The 20,170-nt window shown below is 39.5% G+C and overlaps 1 pseudogene across 1 annotated transcript; it reads right to left on the reverse strand.

The window, feature by feature from the left end:
• Positions 1 to 1,271: 1,271 nt before the first annotated feature.
• Positions 1,272 to 18,729, reverse strand: LOC306655761 (large ribosomal subunit protein uL18-like; annotated as a pseudogene). Its single transcript has 2 exons — positions 18,643 to 18,729; positions 1,272 to 2,178 (listed from the first exon to the last, which is right to left on the reverse strand). The product of its transcript is annotated as a large ribosomal subunit protein uL18-like (transcript).
• Positions 18,730 to 20,170: the final 1,441 nt, after the last annotated feature.

Genomic DNA, 20,170 nt, shown 5'->3' on the forward strand with positions numbered 1-20,170 from the left:
AACAAACAGGATGTTAAGAGTTAACACTAATGTCAGGCCTAATGAAATGACTTTGAATATGAGAAAAGAATAGAGAACCCCAGTCCCTGCCTCTTTTTCTCTTTTTGGCTTCCTGGCCATGAAGTAAGAGGTTTTGCTTTGCTGTGCACTACTACTATAGTAATACTGCCTTACCACATGCCCCAAAGCAACAAGGTCCACTGATCATGGACTGAAACCTCTAAAACTGTAAGCCAAGCCACAAAATCTCAGCTACTTGGGTGGCTAAGGCAGGTGAATCCTAAGTTCAAGGCAAGTCTGGGCAATTTAGTGAGACCCTATCTCAAAAAAAAAAGGAGGCTGGAAATGTAGTTCAGTAGTAGAGCACTTACCTAGCCTGTGTGAGGGAGGCCCTGGCTTCAATCCTCCATACTGCAAAAAAAAAAATAATAAAGCATTGAGCCAATATAAACTTTTTATAAATTGATTATCTTAGCTTTTAGCTACAATCAGGAATTAAGTTGACCTGAAGTCACAAAGGATCTGATAAGTGCTTTGAGTCAGTAATTTGTCCCCAAATACTGGGTAGCTTAGTTGCAAATCCAGAGATTTACTGAACCTGTATAGAAAGCTGAGGAATAGGAAACAAAAGTTATGTGTGTATATGTGTGTGTGTATAGAAAGAGAGAGAGAGAGACAGAGAAAGGAAAAGAAAAGCAGCAATATGTTTATGTGCTTTCAGGGCTTGGTTATATCTGTATTAGTCAATTTTTCATTGCTGTAACAAAATACCTGAAGTTGGATAATTTATAAAGAAAAGAGGGAAACTAGGATGTAGCTCAGTGGTAGCATGCACATTTAGCATTCCAAGGCCTAGTTCAATCCCCAACATCACAAAAAGAAAAAGTATTTAGCTTAAGGAGTTTCAAGGAATGGCACTGACATTGGCTCAGCTCTGGTGAGGACTTCATGGTAAATGTTTCATGGCAAGAACAGACCAGGGAGGGACCAAACCAGTCTTGCTGTTTTGTTTTGCTCTTGATACAAGATATCACTATGTCACCTAGATGATTCTAAACTTATAAGTTCAAGTGAGCCTTCTGCCTCAGTGTCCTGAGTAACTGGGACTATACTCATGTGCCACTATACCTGCCTCCTAGTCTTGCTCTTTTTTAGGAGGTGGGTGGGCAGGGGTGAGAGGGTACTGAGGATGGAACCTAAGCCAGGTTTCTAGCCCTTTTTAAATTTTCCTTTTTAGTTGCTTGCTCAGTAAGTTTATTTATTGTCTTTATCTGAAAAATCTTCATAGGAAAACTGTTGTTTGGTTTAGCTCTCAGCAGCCTGTTCACAAGCTCTGAGTAAGCTTGCCTTCTTTTGAGCTACCCGTCATTCTGGGCAAGAGATGTTTTGGGACATTTCATCTCTTTTTATCTTTTCTCTTGGGCTTCTTCTCATAGGCTGGATTCTGTCATCAAAATGATCTTTATTATACATCTCCATCATGTCTGGAATAAAGCTCTTTATATCCTGAGAGAATTGCTTCTTGTAAGCATCTTCATCTTCCATTAGATAAAACGTAGTATGTCCAACATTCTGACCCATGATGTGATTCAATGTACTTCTGCATTGAACTCCTCCCTTTCAGAATCATAACCAGGGAATCATTTAGTTCTATGAAGGATGGATGAGCCTCCATCCACAACTCACTTCAGGGCCCAAAAAACTTCATTGCCAATTGCAGTTTTGGCAAAACCTGCATCCATGTAGCAGGTGAAGGCACCAGGTTAATCATCAATGATTTTCACATTGCATTCATCTCCAGCACCTCCACTTGGCCTTCATAGATCTTGTCCATTACAAACCTATTGAGAAGGCTGCGGGCCAGTAGCAGACCAGTACAATATGCTGCAGCATAATTTTTTAGGTCAACTTTCACACCATATTTTGATAGTTCATGTGCATAAGCTGCACAGACCATCATATCATCTTTTATACAGGCTTAAGCAATCTGACAAGTGATATCTCTTGTTAGTTATGTGAACTATCATCCTGTATTTGGGTGTGTTGTACTTATTTTTGTCCTCTTATCCCCAAGCATTTCCAAACCATAGTTACCAGTTTTGCCTCTCATCTTCCTCTAGATTTCTCTTGATATCTCTTAAAGTAGTCCTTTTTCTTGACAACTTTAACAAACCCATCCTACAAAACAGAGACCAGCATCTGTGGCTTGACATGTAGACCTGCAGGCCCAGCAGCACTACGGGGGGGATTAATTTTTCTCTTGAAACAGGACCTCACTAAGTTGCCTATGCTGGACTCAAAATATGTGCTCCTTCTCGCCTAGCCTTCCAAGTCACTGGGATTGCAGGCATGTGCCATCACACCCAGCAGAATAAGATAGATTGTGATGCAATAACAGACAACTCCAAAACGTGAGGGTTTAGTAAAATAAAAGTACCTCTCTTACATCAAGTCCACTAGAGATCTATGCTGTACACCAGTTCACTCAGCACTTTCAGGTTGCTTCAGTCTCAAAACTTTCATATCAAAGTGCTCCCATCCCAAGTGACATTTCATTGGCTAAATTAAGTCACACAGCCACTTTTAATACTTTCTGTTACTCACTTTTACCTGAGTAACAGATAGTATGTACAGCATAGATATACTGGACACAAAGGGTGAAATCACATCTCAGCAGGATGGAGTAGTATAGCACAAGATTTTCTCTCACCACTAATCATGGCATGCATGCAATTTATATATTTTTTTTATTGTAAACAAATGGGATACATGTTGTTTCTCTGTTTGTACATGGCGTAAAGGCATACCATTTGTGTAATCATAAATTTACATAGAGTAATGTTGTTTGATTCATTCTGTTATTTTTTCCCTTCCCCCCACCCCTCCCACCCCTCTTTACCCTCTATACAGTACTTCCTTCCTCCATACTTGCCCCCCTCCCTAACCCTAACTCTAACCCTAACACTAACCCTTCCCTCCCCCCCATTATGTGTCATCCTCCACTTATTAGCGATATCATTCGTCCTTTGGCTTTTTGAGATTGGCTTATCTCACTTAGCATGATATTCTCCAATTTCATCCATTTGCCTGCAAATGCCATAATTTTATCATTCTTTATGGCTGAGTAATATTCCATTGTATATATATACCACAGTTTCTTTATCCACTCATCAATTGAAGGGCATCTAGGTTGGTTCCACAGTCTGGCTATTGTGAATTGAGCAGCTATGAACATTGATGTGGCTGTGTCTCTGTAGTATGCTGATTTTAAGTCCTTTGGGTATAGGCCAAGGAGTGGGATAGCTGGGTCAAATGGCGGGTCCATTCCAAGTTTTCTAAGGAATCTCCACACTGCTTTCCAGAGTGGCTGCACTAATTTGCAGCCCCACCAGCAATGTATGAGTGTACCTTTCTCCCCACATCCTCGCCAACACCTGTTGTTGCTCGTATTCTTGATAATCGCCATTCTAATTGGGGTGAGATGGAATCTTAGGGTGGTTTTGATTTGCATTTCTCTTATTACTAGAGATGTTGAACATTTTTCCATATGTTTGCTGATTGCTTGTAGATCTTCTTCTGTGAAGTGTCTATTCATTTCCTTAGCCCATTTGTCGACTGGATTATTTGAATTCTTGGAGTAAAGTTTTTTGAGTTCTTTATAGATTCTGGAGATTAGTGCTCTATCTGAAGTATGATTGGCAAAGATATTCTCCCACTCTTTAGGCTCTTTCTTCGCATTGCTGATAGTTTCCTTTGCTGAGAGAAAGCTTTTTAGTTTGAATCTATCCCAGTGGTTGATTCTAGCTTTTATTTCTTGTGCTATGGGAGTCCTGTTAAGGAAGTCTGATCCTAGACCAACAAGGTGAAGATTTGGACCTACTTTTTCTTCTATAACCTGCAGGGTCTCTGGTCTGATTCCGAGGTCCTTAATCCATTTTGAGTTTAGTTTCGTGCATGGTGAGAGATATGGGTTTAGTTTCATTCTGTTGCATATGGATTTCCAATTCTCCCAGCACCATTTGTTGAAGAGGCTATCTTTTCTCCATTGCATATTTTTGGCACCTTTGTCTAGTATGAGAAAATTGTATTTATTTGGGTTTGTGTCCGTGTCCTCTATTCTATACCATTGATCTACCTTTCTATTTTGGTACCAATACCATGCCGTTTTTGTTACTATTGCTTTGTAGTAGAGTTGAAGATCTGGTATTGCAATACCCCCTGTTTCACTCTTCCTGCTAAGTATTGCTTTAGCTATTCTGGGTTTCTTATTCTTCCAGATGAATTTCATAATTGCTTGCTCTATTTCTGTAAGGTACATCATTGGGATTTTAATTGGAATTGCATTGAATTTGTATAGCACTTTAGGTAGTATGGCCATTTTGACAATATTAATTCTGCCTATCCAAGAACATGGAAGATCTTTCCATCTTCTAAGGTGTTCTTTAATTTCTTTCTTTAGTGTTGTATAGTTCTCATTGTAGAGGTCTTTCACCTCTTTTGTGAGATTGATTCCCAAGTATTTTATTTTTTTCGAGGCTATTGTGAATGGGGTAGTTTTCCTAATTTCTCTTTCTGAAGATTCATCACTTATGTATAAAAATGCGTTGGATTTATGGGCATTGATCTTGTAACCTGCTACTTTACTGAATTCACTTATGAGTTCTAAGAGTTTTCTGGTGGAATTTCCAGGTTCCTCTAAATATATAATCATGTCATCAGCGAACAGGGATAGTTTGAGCTCTTCTTTCCCAATTCGTATCCCTTTAATCTCTTTGGTTTGTCTAATTGCTCTGGCCAGAGTCTCAAGAACGATGTTGAATAGAAGTGGTGAAAGAGGGCATCCCTGCCTTGTTCCAGTTTTTAGGGGGAATGTTTTCAGTTTTTCACCATTTAGAATGATATTAGCCATGGGCTTAACATAAATGGCCTTTACAATGTTAAGGGATGTTCCCACTATCCCTATTTTTTCTAGTGTTTTGAGCATGAAGGGGTGCTGTATTTTATCAAATGCTTTTTCTGCATCTATTGAAATAATCATGTGATTTTTGACTTTAAGTCTATTAATGTGGTGAATTACGTTTATTGATTTCCTGATGTTGAACCAACCTTGCATCCCTGGGATGAAACCCACTTGATCATGGTGCACTATCTTTTTAATATGCTTTTGTATGCGATTTGCTAAAATTTTGTTGAGAATTTTTGCATCGATGTTCATTAAGGATATTGGTCTGAAATTTTCTTTCCTTGATGAGTCTCTGTCTGGTTTAGGTATCAGTGTGATATTGGCTTCATAGAATGAGTTTGGGAGGGTTCCCTCCTCTTCTATTTTATGGAATACTTTGAGAAGTATTGGAATGAGCTCTTCTTTAAAGGTTTTGTAGAACTCGGCTGAGAACCCATCTGGTCCCGGACTTTTCTTTGTTGGTAGGCTTTTGATGACTTCTTCTATTTCAGTATTTGAAATTGGTCGATTTAAATTGTTTATGTCCTCCTCGTTCAGTTTAGGCAATTCATATGTCTCTAGAAACTTGTTGATGCCTTCAAAATTTTCTAATTTGTTTGAGTATAGATTTTCAAAATAGCTTCTAATTATGTTTTGTATTTCAATCCTGTCTGTTGTGATATTTCCTTGTTCATTCCGAATTTTAGTGATTTGGGTTTTCTCTCGTCTTCTCTTTGTTAGTGTGGCTAAAGGTTTATCAATTTTGTTTATTTTTTCGAAGAACCAACTATTTATTTTGTCAATTTTTTGTATTGTTTCTTTTGTTTCAATTTCATTGATTTCAGCTCTGAGTTTAACTATTTCCTGTCTTCTACTACTTTTGGTGCTGTTCTGTTCTTCTTTTTCTAGGGCTTTGAGCTGTAGTGTTAGGTCGTTTATTTGTTGAGTTTTACTTCTTTTATTAAATGCGCTCCATGAAATAAATTTCCCTCTAAGTACTGCTTTCATAATGTCCCAGAGATTTTGATATGATGTTTCTTTGTTCTCATTTACCTCTAAGAATTTTTTAATTTCCTTCCTAATATCTTCTGTTATCCATTCATCATATAATAGCATATTGTTTAATCTCCAGATGTTGGAATAGTTTCTGTGTTTTACTCTTTCATTTATTTCTAACTTCAATCCATTATGATCTGATAGAATACATGGTAGTGTCTCTATCTTCTTGTATTTGCTAACATTAGCTTTGTGGCATAATATATGGTCTATTTTAGAGAAGGATCCATGTGCTGCTGAGAAGAAAGTGTATTCACTCTTGGTTGGATGGTATATTCTATAAATGTCCGTTAAGTCTAAATTATTGATTGTGTTATTGAGATCTATGGTTTCTTTGTTCAATTTTTGTCTGGAAGATCTGTCCAGTGGTGAGAGAGGCGTGTTAAAATCACCTAGTATTATTGTGTTATGGTCTATTTGGTTTCTGAAATTGAGAAGGATTTGTTTGACATACATGGATGAGCCACTGTTTGGGGCATAGATGTTTATGATTGTTATATCTTGCTGATTTATGCTTCCCTTAAGCAGTATGAAATGACCTTCTTTATCCCTTCTGACTAACTTTGGCTTGAAGTCCACATTATCTGAAATGAGGATGGATACTCCAGCTTTTTTGCTGAGTCCATGTGCATGGTATGTTTTTCCCCATCCTTTCACCTTTAGTCTATGGGTATCTTTTTCTATGAGGTGAGTCTCTTGCAGGCAACATATTGTTGGATCTTTCTTTTTAATCCAATCTGCCAGTCTATGTCTTTTGATTGATGAATTCAGGCCATTAACATTCAGGGTTATTATAGAGATATGATTTGGTTTCCCGTTCATTTGGTTCATTTTTTAAATTTTATTTATTTATTTGTTTGACACAACTTGTTTCCTCCTTTATTTGACAATTCCTTTAGGATAATTCCTCCCTTTGCTGATTTGCTTCTTTGTTTTTCATCTCTTCCTCATGGAATATTTTGCTGAGAATGTTCTGTAATGCTGGCTTTCTTTTTGTAAATTCTTTTAGCTTTTGTTTATCATGGAAGGATTTTATTTCATCGTCAAATTTGAAGGTAAGTTTTGCTGGGTATAAGATTCTTGGTTGGCATCCATTTTCTTTCAGGGCTTGAAAAATGTTGTTCCAGGCCCTTCTAGCTTTAGGGTCTGGATTGAAAAATCTGCTGATATCCGTATTGGTTTCCCCCTGAATGTAATTTGGTTCTTTTCTCTCACAGCCTTTAAAATTCTGTCTTTATTTTGTATGTTCGGTATTTTCATTATAATGTGCCTTGGTGTGGGTCTGTTGTAATTTTGTGTATTTGGAGTCCTATAAGCCTCTTGAACTTGATTTTCCATTTCATTCTTCAGATTTGGGAAATTTTCTGATATTATTTCATTGAATAGGTTGTTCATTCCTTTGGTTTGTTTCTCTAAGCCTTCCTCAATCCCAATAATTCTTAAATTTGGCCTTTTCATGATATCCCATAGTTCTTGTAGATTCTGTTCATGATTTCTTACCATCTTCTCTGTTTGTTCAACTTTGTTTTCAAGGTTAAATATTTTGTCTTCAATGTCTGAGGTTCTGTCTTCCAGGTGTTCTATCCTATTGGATATGCTTTCTATGGAGTTCTTAATTTGGTTTATTGTTTCCTTCATGTCAAGGATTTCTGTTTGTTTTTTTTTCAATATCTCTAACTCTTTATTGAAATGATCTTTTGCTTCCTGTATTTGCTCTTTTAACTGTCGATTGGTGCGATCAATCAATGCTTGCATTTGCTCTTTCATCTCATCATTCAGTGCGTGCATTTGCTCTTTCATCTCATCGTTTGCTTCTCTGATCATTTTAATTATGTACATTCTGAACTCCTTTTCTGTCATTTCCTCTGCCATGCTGTCACTGGGTTTTATTGATGTAACATCTAGATTTGTTTGCAGCATTTTCTTTCCTTGTTTTCTCATATTGTTCAGGTATCAGAGGACCGCTGAGATATTGCAGATTTCCTCTATTGACTTACAATGTCCCTGAAGATTTCTATATATATCCCCCCTTAGCCTTCAGTAGGCTGAAGTCTTGGAGGAAGTTGATAATGCGGTGCTCCACAAGGAAGCTGCCTCTCTAGGAGTGGTGGCCTTCAGGTGGGGTATAATCCCTGCTAGTGGGCAGAGGTGCCTCCACTTGTTGACCAATGGTCATCCAAAGGGGACCTAGGCTGTGGGCTGAGGCAAGGCCTGTTTGGGCCTGAGTCTCTGGTTTTACTGTCCTTGTGGGGAAACCTCACCCAGCAGGGAAGACTCACCCGGTGGGGAGGTCTCGCTGGTCAGTTCCCTCCTAGAGGTTCCCCTCAATTTACAGCTACTGCCCGGGCTGGGCTGCCTTCCTCTGCAAAGTTCCCAGGGGCCCGGCCCTACCTCCTGGGCCTGGGAGCCTCACCCTTTGCAGATGACTCTCCTTAGGCTGCCCTTCCTCAGAGAATCTGCCCGCAGGCCTGGAACCTTCGCTCCGCCCTAAGCCTGTCTCTGTGCGGCTCTTCCACCAAGAAGCCTCCTAGATCCTGGGACCCTGCTCTGCACCTAATCGCCTGGCTATGCGGCCCCTCCTCTGAGCAGCCACCTGGGGCCCTGTACAATCACTCTGAATCCCAGAGACCCGCCACATGCCTCTTCCTCCAGACAGCCGCCCAGTATTCCAGTGGGGTCACTAGGAGTCCAAGAAACTCACTGCGTGCCTCCACCTCCACCAACCACCCGTAGCCCTGGGCAATCAATCACTCCGAGTCGAAGTGACCCTCCCCGTTCCTCCTCCTTCTCCAGATAACCCCCGGGGTGTTCAGGAGCGGTCACTCTGAGTGGCTCTGAGTCCACGTGACCCGCAGCACGGGTCCTCTGGGCAACCGCCCGGAGCTCTGGTGCGGCCACTCAAGACCAAGCGTCCCACCACGCTTCTCCTCCAGGCAGCCCCCCTGTGTTCAGGAGCTGTCCCTTTAAGTCCAAACAACTCACCACTTGCCTTCTCCTCTGAGCAGCCGCCTGTAGCGCTAATGCAGTCACTGCGAGTCCAAAGGACCCGCCGCGCTCCTCCTTCTCCTCCTCCTACTCCTCTGGGCAGGCCCCGGGGTTCAGAAGTGGTCTGAGTCCAAACAGCTCGCCACGCAGCCCCTTCTCTGGCAACCGCCTATAGCTCTGGTGTCATCACCCCGAATCCAAGCGGCCGCGCTCCTCTTCCTCCTCCTCTTCCTCAGGGCAGGCCCCGGTGTTCAGAAGCGTCGTTCTGAGTCCAAACAGCTCGCCGCGCAGCTTCTCCTCTGGCAACCGCCTGTAGCTCTGGTGCAGTCACTCCGAATCCAAGTGGCCACGCTCCTCCTCCTCCTCCTCAGGGCAGGCCCCGGTGTCCTGAGTCCACACAGCTCTCCTCGCCACTCTTCCCCTGGGCAGCCGCCAGAGCCCCAGTGGTTGCTCCGAGTCCCAGCGCTGTGCCGAGCGGCCTCCTTTACGGCGCTCCCAGCTGTCCGAGTTCACTGCTCCAGCGGGGGGAGGGGCGTCTCGCCAGCAGTTCTACTTCACAAAGTTTCCTTCGTTCCGGGACCACGGTCCCTTCCAGGATGCCTCCCCAGGGGGTGAGAGTCACCCGGCTGCTTTGAGTTGGTCCCAAGCGTTTCAGTATCTCCTCTTTTGAATCCTGAGTCCTGGAGCAACATGAAATGCAGCCACCCTCTAGGCCGCCATCTTGAAACCCCCTGCATGCATGCAATTTAAAACTTGTGAATTGCCAAGCACAGTGGCACATGTAATCCCAGTGACTCAGGAGGCTAAGATAAGAAGATTTCAAGTTCAAGGCCAACCTCAGCAACTTAGCAAGACCCTGTCTTAAAATAAAAAATGGCTGGGGAAGTAGATCAGTGGTAAAGCACCCCTGACTTCAACCCCCAGTGCAAAAAAAAAAAAAAAGTATGAATTGCAGTTTTGCAATGAAAAGACCCATTAAATCTCCTTAATTCAGCATTACCTAATGTTTACATTTTGACATAATACACCTCAAAATCTCCTAGAATGTGCACTTTGAAGAGCAACTTTTTATAATTTGGGGTTATAGTGATTTCGAATGAATTGAAAACTATTGGAGAATGCCTTTTTAACAACTAACAAAAGACAAAATGATTACTTAACAAGAAAAAATAGTATCAACCCTAAGGAAAACATTGCTCCCACCAGATGTCTCACTATCAAGATGAAATTTAGAATTAGATTAAATATCATGTGTTTCATTTTATTGAGAGAAAATACTTTTTCAAGTGCAATACAAGATCTCCAAAGAAACTTGGAGCTTTTTTTGAGTGATCTTGGCAAATTATTTAGAGATTCCCCTCTAAAATTATCTTTAGGATGCCTTATTTGGTAGCCAACAGAACACTTGATTAGAGTAGCTGTGTTTTTATATTACCTTTATATAAATTAGCAGGACTAAAAAGACTGCTTAATACATTGGCTTCCTGGCCAACTGAAGTAAATAGGAACCCCGTTTGGTACTCATTTTAAAATAGAGGTGGATTACCCAAAATGACCTAAAAATTAAGAGAGGAAGTAAAAATATACTAATAGTCATCTTTAAGATCAAAAATTTTTTTTTTCAGTTCCTGTTGTAAGAATTTTTTAGATTAAAAGATGATTATTAAGCTGGGCACAGTGACACATACCTACAATCCCAGCTGCTCGGGAGGCTGAGGCAGGAGGATCAAGAGTTCAAAGCCAGCCTCAGCAAAAGCAAGGTGCTAAGCAACTCAGTGAGACCCTGTCTCTAAACAAAATATGAAATGGCTCAGTGGTCAAGTGCCTGATTCAACCCTTGGTACCCAAAAAGAAGATGATTATTAAAACCCTATTTGTCTGGTCTGGGTTTGTAGCTTAGTGGTAGAACACTTGCCTAACGTGTAAAGCACTAAGTTCAATCCTCAGCACCACATAAATAAATAAATAAATAAATAAATAAATAAATAAATAAATAAATAAATAAATAAATAAAATAAAGTTATTGTGTCCATCTACAACTAAAAATATTTTTAAAAATAAATAAATAAAGCCCATCTGTGTGCCAGGCACTGTGCTGACCACTTTACATTTTCATGACCTAATTTACTGCTCAAGTAGAAGTAAGTGTTGTTACACCCCTTTTTACAGCTAAGGACACCAAGTTTGTAAAAGGTTAGGCAATTTTTTTGCACTGCCATTGTTGGTAACTATTAGGTTCCATAAAACCAGTTCCATCTGACTTTAGAATTCTATTTTCTACTCAAATATGCTTTTCCCACAGTAGGCAAATGATATTCTATATATAGTGAATAGTGCAGTCTAGCTAACAGTAGAGATGAGGAAGTACCTACATAACTGTTAGAATGACCAAAATCAAGAACAGTGAAAACACCAAGTGCTGGTAAGGATGTGGAACAAGAGGAATTCGTGTTCATTGCTTGTAGGAATGCAAAATGGCACAGCCCCTTTGAAGACAGTTTGGCACTTTTTTACAAAATTAAGCATTCTCTTGCCATATGACCCAATCATTACATTTCTTGATGTTTGCCCAAATAAGTTGAAAACTGTCCACACAAAACCTGCATATTATTTTTTTATGTCAGCTTTATTCATGATTCAAACCTGGAAGAAACTAGTGTGTCCTTCAGTAGGTGACTCAATAAACTGGTATATCTGAACAATGAAACAGTGCCCAATGCTTTTTAAATAGGACCTAAAGCAATGAAAAGACACAGAGAAAACTTAAGTGAAAGGAGCCAATCTGGAAAGACTATGTGCTATGATTCCAACTATATGACGCTCTGGAAAAGGCAAAATGATGGAGACAGTGAAATGCTCTGTGATGTCCAAGTGTTAGATGGAAGGGAGAGTTGAACAAGCAGAACACAGGATTTTTCAGGGAGTGAAACTACTCTGTATGATACTATCATGGCAAATACATGTCATTAGACATCCGTTCAAACCCACAGAATGTACAACACCAAGAGTGAACCTTGATGTAAACTGTGGACTTTGGGTGATAATGATTTGTTAGTCCAAGTTCATCACTTGTAACAAGTATAACACTCTAGAGAGTGAGGTTGATAATGGGATGATGCATATGAGGTAGCAATTCAAGTATAAGAAATTCCTGTATCTTCCTCTCAATTTTGCTGTGAATCTGAAGCCACTATTTAAAAAAAAAAAAGTATATTTTAAAAAGAATGTGTGTGTGTGTGTGTGTGTGTGTGTGTGTGTGTTTGCATGTATTCTTTTTACTGGGGCAAAAATGAATTCAAATATTTCATGGTAAAAATATTGACCCCCAAGAGAATTTCTGGATGCAATTTCTGTTTTTAATTGTGACTCCTTCAGTTAAGTAAATATGACAATTAGCAGTGTTGGAAGACATATTCAAAATAGATCAGTAGGCTTTGGTATTCAAGGACAAACAAGAGCCTGGAAATATTAAGACTTCCATGTTTGTGACATGGCCAGGATTACCTAAATTGAGGCAATGATTAAAATGTTTTCTCATGGAACCGTCTGTTCGGAGAATCTTAGATGAATTGCTGGGAAATCATTGGTGAACTATTAAATGATGCATGTAAGTAGGAAGGTGAGATCCTAGAATGGTTTCTTCCCACTTCTGCCTTTTCACCTCAATTCTCATTAAGCTTGAAGACAACCATTTTCTAATCCTTCTTATAAAATAAGAGTATTGTCTGACAGTGCCAAAAAGACTGTTTTAAAACAAATTGACTACATCAAGTTGATGACATAATACTACAAAGAAGAACTATTTTCATTCTCTTAAAACATAAAAAAAAACTTTGATTTTGTAGTCTTAGAAATATTTATATGTTTTAAGGACAGAAGGGCAAAATTTAAACTTCATTTAATAGCCTAACAAAAAATCTTTGTATTGCCAGGTGCAGCAGTGCATGCCTGTAATCCCAGCTAGGAGGCTGAGGCAAGAGGATTAAAATTTAAGGCCAGCCTTGCAATTTAGCAAGACCCTGTCTCAAAATTTAAAAAAAAAAAGAAAGGTCTTGGAGTGTAACTCAGAGTTTGAGCACCCCAGGTACTCCTAGTTACCACACACACACCAAACTTGGTAGATATGGAGCAAATAACTTTGTTAATGTGTTCAGAGGTGAAAGCTACAAATATAAAAAATAAAAGCTCTATAAAAACCTTCAACAGTGATAACCTAGTAGCAGTTAATAACTGTATGCCCAGATTATACCATTTTTAAAACCCATCATGTCCCATCGTACTATATATAGGACATATATATAGGATGGGACATAATGAACTAAGATAGCTGATTCTATGTCTGAGACAAAATACACCACCTGAGCCTGGAACACCTTCTACCTGGAAGCTGGGAAGTTACCAAAGACTGCTATGGTCATATGAAAGAGAAACAAAAGTCATTTTCCTCTAGGCCTTCCTCGAGTCAAGTATGGAAAAATTTCAACATCCAAAAGAAAAATGACTGATTGAGATACATTGAATATATAAAATCCATGTATTCATAGTGATATGAAAAAGAATTAGTGGGCCCGTAATCCCAATGAGTTGGGAGGCTGCAGCAGGAGTCTTGGCAATTTAGCAAGGTTCAAAAAATAAAAGAGGCTGGAGATGAAGCTCAATATAGAGAGCACCCAGTTCAATCCCCAGAACTGCAAAAAAATAATTTATAATTCAGGGCTGAGGATATGGTCTATTGGTAGAGTGCTTGCCTCCTAGGTTCAATCCCTAGCCCCATACACAAAAAAATCACTGTTCACCATTAGAAGTAGTTAGGGCATGTATTTATTTACTTGTGCTCGCATAACAAAGTACCATAAAGTTGGTGGCTTAAACAACAGAAATTTATATTATAATTTTGAAGGCTGCCAGACCTGGTGACACTCACACATAATCCTAGTGGCTAGAGAGGCCGAGGCAGGAGAAGTGTTAAGTTCAAAGCTGGCTTCAATAATTTAACAAGGCCCTAAAGCAACTTAACTAGACCCCCATCTCAAAAAAGGGCTGGGAATGTGGTTCAGTGTTAAGCGCCCCTGCATTCAAACCCTACTACCAAATATAATAATAATACTTCAAAAGGCTACAAATCTGAGATCAAGATGTTAACACAATAGATTTCTTCTGAGACCCATCCTTAGCTAATAGATGGCCTTCTATACATGATCTTCCCTCTGTACCTGTGTCCAAATTTCCTCTATTTCTAAGAACAATATACTGGATTAGATTAGAACCTACCCTAATGACTTCGTTTTAACTTAATTGCCTTTTTTTTTTTTTTGGTACCAGGGATTGAACCCAGGAGCACTTAACCACTAAGCCACATTCCCAGTCCTTTTTATGTTTTATTTTGAGACAGGGTCTCACCAAGTTCCTCAGGGCCTTGCAAAGTTGCTGTGGCTGGCTTTGAACTCATGATCCTCCTGCCTCAGCCTCTTAAGTTGCTGAAATTACAGGCGATGCCACCAGGCCTGGCTTAAATGCCTCTTTTAAAGACTTAAACATAGGTACTGAGGGTTAGCACTTTAATATGTGAATTTCAGAGAATGCAACTCAATATGGACAGGTACCCAGTGCTTACTTTGAAAATTATAAATTAAAAGAAAAAAATTAACCCACTTCCTATACAAACTATATTTTTGAATCACCAAATAACCCTGTGTTGGTCTGGGGTTGTAGCTCAGTGGTAGAGCACTTGCCTAGCATGTGTGAGGCACTGGGTTCAAGCCTCAGCACCACATAAAAATAAAATAGAGGTATTGTGTTCATCTACAACTAAAAAAAGAAATTTAAATAAATAATTCTATGTTATGTTTTGGATACTAAATGACCCCCAAAAGTTCATGCGTAAGTGCAAAGAACAGAGGTGAAATGATTGGGTTATGAGAACCTTAACCCATCAGTGAATTAATCCTGATTGAGTGGTAACTGAAGGCAGGTAGAATGTGGCTGGAGGAGGTAGGCATTGGGGGTGTGTGTTAGAGGTATGTGTGAATATATATATTTTTTCTGGGGGCGGGTACCAGGAATTAACTCAGGAGCGCTTAACCACTGAGCCACATCCCCAATCCTTTTTTTGTAGAGACAGGTTCTCACTGAGCTGCTTAGCGCCTTGCTAAGTTTCCGGGGCTGGCTTTGAACTTGTGATCCTCCTGCCTCAGCCTCCTGAGCTGCTGGGATTACAGGCATGCACCACCACACCTGGCAGGGGTATATATATTTTTATCTGGTGGTGGAGTCTCTGCTTCCTGATCATGTGAGTCGCTTCCCTCCACTCCACTCTTTCACCATGATGTTCAGCCTCACCTTGGGCCCTGAGGCATGGAGCCAGCTATCTATGGACTGAGACCTCTGAAACCATGAGCCCCCAAATAAAATTGTTCTTGTCAGGTCTTTTAGTCACCGCAGCGAAAAAGCTGACTAGAACACTCTAATTGAAGGAAATTTAGTTAATTAAATCTAGTTAATTTTAAAAACCACTTATGTAAGCAGTGCTCATTAATGGATGATAAAACTATTAGAAGGAAGTCTGGTAGTTCACTGTACAGTACCAGGCTGGGGTTGTAGCTCAGTGGTAAAGTGCTTGCCTAGCACTTGTGAGGCACTGGGTTCACTCCTCAGCACTACATAAGAATAAATAAATAAAATAAAGGTATTGTGCCCACCTACAACTTAAATATATATATATATATTTTTTTTTTTAAAAAAAGATTAAACCATTACCACTTGAATCCACCAATTGAACATCACTAAAAGTGAGACAGCCACACATACCTGTAATCCCAGCGACTCAAGAGGCATCACCAAGTTCAAGGCCAGCCTTAACAATTTATCAAGACTGTCAGCAATTTAGTGAGACCCTGTCTCAAAATAAAAGATTTTTTAAAAGGGCTGGGGATATGCTCAATGGTAAAGCCCCTGAGTTCAATCCTCATTTCCAAAAAAAAGAGAGAGAGAGACAGACATTATATACCTCCTGATATGATGCAATATAAATTACATTGCCGTGCCAACGAGATATGTTTGCTAAATTTAAAGCTGAATCAGATGAATTCTTACTTCCAACTCCCAGTTTACAAAGAAATATGTGAATAGAAGGACACGTTAAATGTCGCTATAAGGAAGCAATTTTCCCAATCCAGAGCACAGGGCACTCTATAAGATAACTGACCTGATTTTGTTAATAAGTCAGTGGCAGGAGAAAAAGGAAGGAACCACTGTTCTGGATTAAAATCGATTTGAAAGAGTCATAACAGCAAAATGGAATAGGTTGACCTTGTTTGAATCTCATTTGAACAAACCAATCATAGAAAGTGTTTTTGAGATAATCAGAAAAATTAATGATTTCAGTTAGATAATATTAATTAAGAACTGTTAACTTCTAGGTGTGTTAATAAATAATTTCTAAAAGTCCTTTTTTGAGGTATAGAAGCGTGGAAGTATTTAGGGGTGAAATGGTAAGAGAAATGTCAGAAATCTGCTTTTAAAAATTATGGGGAGAAGAAAGGAAGGTATAAATATGATAGATATGGCAAAAAATGATAACTTGGAAGTAATGTACCAGTAATTCTTAAAATGTGGTCTCTCAACCAGCAGTACCAGTTTTACTTGCAAACTTGCAAGGAATACTAATTTTTTTGACCTACTCAAAACCACTAGATCAGAAACTGAGGGTACGTAAGGCCCAGTTACCTATGTGTTAACAAACCCTTGAGGAGATTCTGATGCAGCTAACATTTGAGAATCACTGTAAGGGTGTTGGATATTGTTTAGTGTATTTTAAAACTCAATATATATAAAAAAAAAAAAAAAAAACTTCTTGGTCTGGGAATATAGCCTAGTGGTAGGGCACTTGCCTAGCATGAGCAAGTTCCTGGGTTCAATTCCCAGTACTGCAAAAAATATAAAATAAAAATATTTTTTTAAATCAACTACTTGTGATATATGTGATAGCCTGAAGGAATATAGATTTGTACTACCTTCAGGGGTTCATCATAACAGCATAAATATTCCCAAGTGAATTTTATGGCATGTGAATGATTTCTCAATAAAGAGAAATTAAGATACTGTTTTTATATGGTTCTCCATAAAGGTGTTTTTCTAAGGGTTGTATTATTACAATTTTTTTTTAAAGCAGTGCTGGGGATTGAACCCAGGGCCTTGTGCTTACGTGGCAAACACACTACCAACTGCACTATATCCCCAGCCCATCTAAGGGTTGTATGTATACATATAACACAATATTGTATACAAAATAAGGGTTAAGTAATTATATTATTATAATAATTATTACTTAATAATTAAATTATTATAATTATAATATTACTTAATAATATAAACAAGGTTTCCAGAATAGCTCTCTCTGAAATTACAAGTTATATTTTTCTCTATGTTAAACTTTAAGTTTTTCTGTTAATTATGCTGTCTAGAAGGAGATTGAGGAGAAGGGAAGAGAGGGGGAGGGGAGGAGGAGGAGGAAGAGGAAGAAGAACTGTGTGAGCTTCCTGTATATCAAATTATCATTCACTCCATGGAGAAGAGCTACACCCACATCTCTTTGAGACAGTTCCCCATTGCCTTGGTTAGAGAGTCCGGTGCTGTGAAACAATGCCCTTAAGATTCTTAGCAACAGTCTTGTTTAACAGAAAAAATCAAAGAAGTCCTAATATTTAGCTGGCAGCAACTTGGGTTTAACCTTTGCCAGCGAAATCCTGGGTTGGATACTATATTCATATTTCAGCAATTAAAAGAAACCAATTGGTACCTGGAACATTCTTTCTGGAAGTCTCCTTAGTCACATCCACAAGTTCATCAGGTATGCCTTTTTCTCTTGCATGTTACCATTGTTGACGGTGTTGCTAAACTCCATCAGTACATAAGTGGAGGCTGCCTTTGTCCAGCATCCAGTAACAATTTTATCTGCCCTTACTTACAGTCTACTCAAGACTTTCTGGCATCTACCTACAAGTTGCGGTCCCATAGTCAATGTCACATGTTTTACGTTTTTGTTACAGTGGCATCCCAGGTGATTCCACTTTCTGTTTTTGTTATCTATTGCTATGTAAAAATCTCAAAACTTTGTGACTTAAAACAATAGCAGCTTTATTATATATCATGACTGAATTATCAAGAGTTTCTTCCAATTTTACTTGAGGTCTTTTGTGTGGTTGCAGTCATACTGAAGAGATTTTGTTAAGAAATGAATGTTTGTGTCCCCCAGATTCATATGTTGAAATTCTAACCTCTGGTATAATGATATTAGGTGGTAAAACCTTTGGAAAGTAATCAGGTCATAAAGGGCGGAGCCTTTCGTGGGATCGGTGCCCTTATAAAAGGAACACTAGAAATTGTGAGTCAGACTCACTCCCTCTATCTATCTCTATCTCTACCTGTCTCCCCTATACCCACTCGTTCCTCCCTTCCTCTCCCTGCCATAAGAGGACACAAGGAGAAGTGAGTCATCCACAAACTGGAAGAGAGCCCTCACCAGAACCATGCTGGCACTCAATCTCAGACTTCTAACCTTCAGTACTGTGAGAAATAAAAGTTTGACTGTTAATAGGACACTTGGTCAATGATATTCTGTTATGTCAGTCCAAACTTCCTAAGACAGGTCTGCAACATACAAATGCTTCTTTACTTCCATTCCTGGTCCGTAAGGGCTCCTCCTTGTGGCCTCTCTTTCCATAAGGTATCTCATCCACCAGAGTCATTCCAAGTGGCCTTTCTCCATCCAGTATTCTGGAATTCTTAATGGTTTAAGGATCCAAGGGGCAGAAAGTAGTTTTCTTGAGACCTGAATTTGCAAGCTCCAGACCACTTCTGCTGTGCTCTTTTGAGCAAAATAAGCCATAAAACCAGCTGACATCAAGGGCTGGGGGCTGGGGATATAGCTCAGTGGTAGGATGCCTGCCCAGCATGTGCAAGGCCCTCGGTTTGATTCTCAACACTGAAAAATAGTGGGAAGGATATAAACTCTTTCTAAATGAGAAGCAACATGTGCACTGAGGAACAAGTAGAATTTGCAGGGTCAAAAAATTAAAGACTAGTTTTTTGAAGACAATTTAAGTCTAGAGCTACTTCATTTGGAGTAAATTGCAGGAAGAGTGATTTCTGACTTCCTTGTTTTGTTTTTGTTGTTGTTGGTTTTTTGTTTGTTTGTTTGTTTTGATTTGGTTTTGATACTGGGGGATTGAACCCAGGGCACTTTACCCATTGAGCTACATCCCCAGTCCTTTTGCAGGGTCAAAAAATTAAAGACTAGTTTTTTGAAGACAATTTAAGTCTAGAGCTACTTCATTTGGAGTAAATTGCAGGAAGAGTGATTTCTGACTTCCTTGTTTTGTTTTTGTTGTTGTTGGGTTTTTTTTGTTTGTTTGTTTTGATTTGGTTTTGATACTGGGGGATTGAACCCAGGGCACTTTATCCATTGAGCTACATCCCCAGTCCTTTCTGGTTTTTATTTTAAGACAAGGTCTCCCTGAGTTGCTGAGGATCTTGCTAAGTTGCTGAGACTGGCCTTGAACTTGTGATCCCCCTGCCTCAGCCTCCTAAGTCTCTGCAATTGCAGGTATGCACCACCACACCTGGCGTGACTCCCCTGATCTTAATGTCTCAGTAAAGTCCCTTGAGTGGTTAGAGGTCTACCTTGGTTTGAGTATGTTCCCCAAAGTTTAATGTGCTGAAGCTTAATCCCCAGTGTGGCAGTTTTGAGGTGGTGGAACCTCTAAGAGGTAGGGTTTATAGGGAGGTAATTATGTCACTGGGGGCATCTCCCTCAGAAGAAATTAATACATTAATACATTAATTCCCCTTGGAATCCTGGTTAGTTCTCAAGAGAACAGATTATAAAGTAAGGCCACCCACAAACTTGTGCCCTTTCACACATGGCTGTTTCTCATTCTGCTTCTCTGCCATGTTGTGATGCAGTCAAGGAAGCCCTTCCCAGAAGTGGAACAGAAGAACCACCCAAACTTGAACACTCAGCCACCAAAACTGTTAGCGAATACATCTCTTTTCTTTATTAAGTACCCAACTTCAAGTATTACATTATAGCAACCAAAAATGGACTAAGATAATGTCTGACTAGATCAAGCACTGCTGAAACTTCAAACCCTCTTTCAGGTCATTAGGGAGTGTTAGACCAGATACACA

The sequence above is a fragment of the Sciurus vulgaris genome (genome assembly GCF_902686455.1).
Source record: "Sciurus vulgaris genome assembly, chromosome: 3".
In the NCBI taxonomy this organism is placed as follows: domain Eukaryota; kingdom Metazoa; phylum Chordata; class Mammalia; order Rodentia; family Sciuridae; genus Sciurus; species Sciurus vulgaris.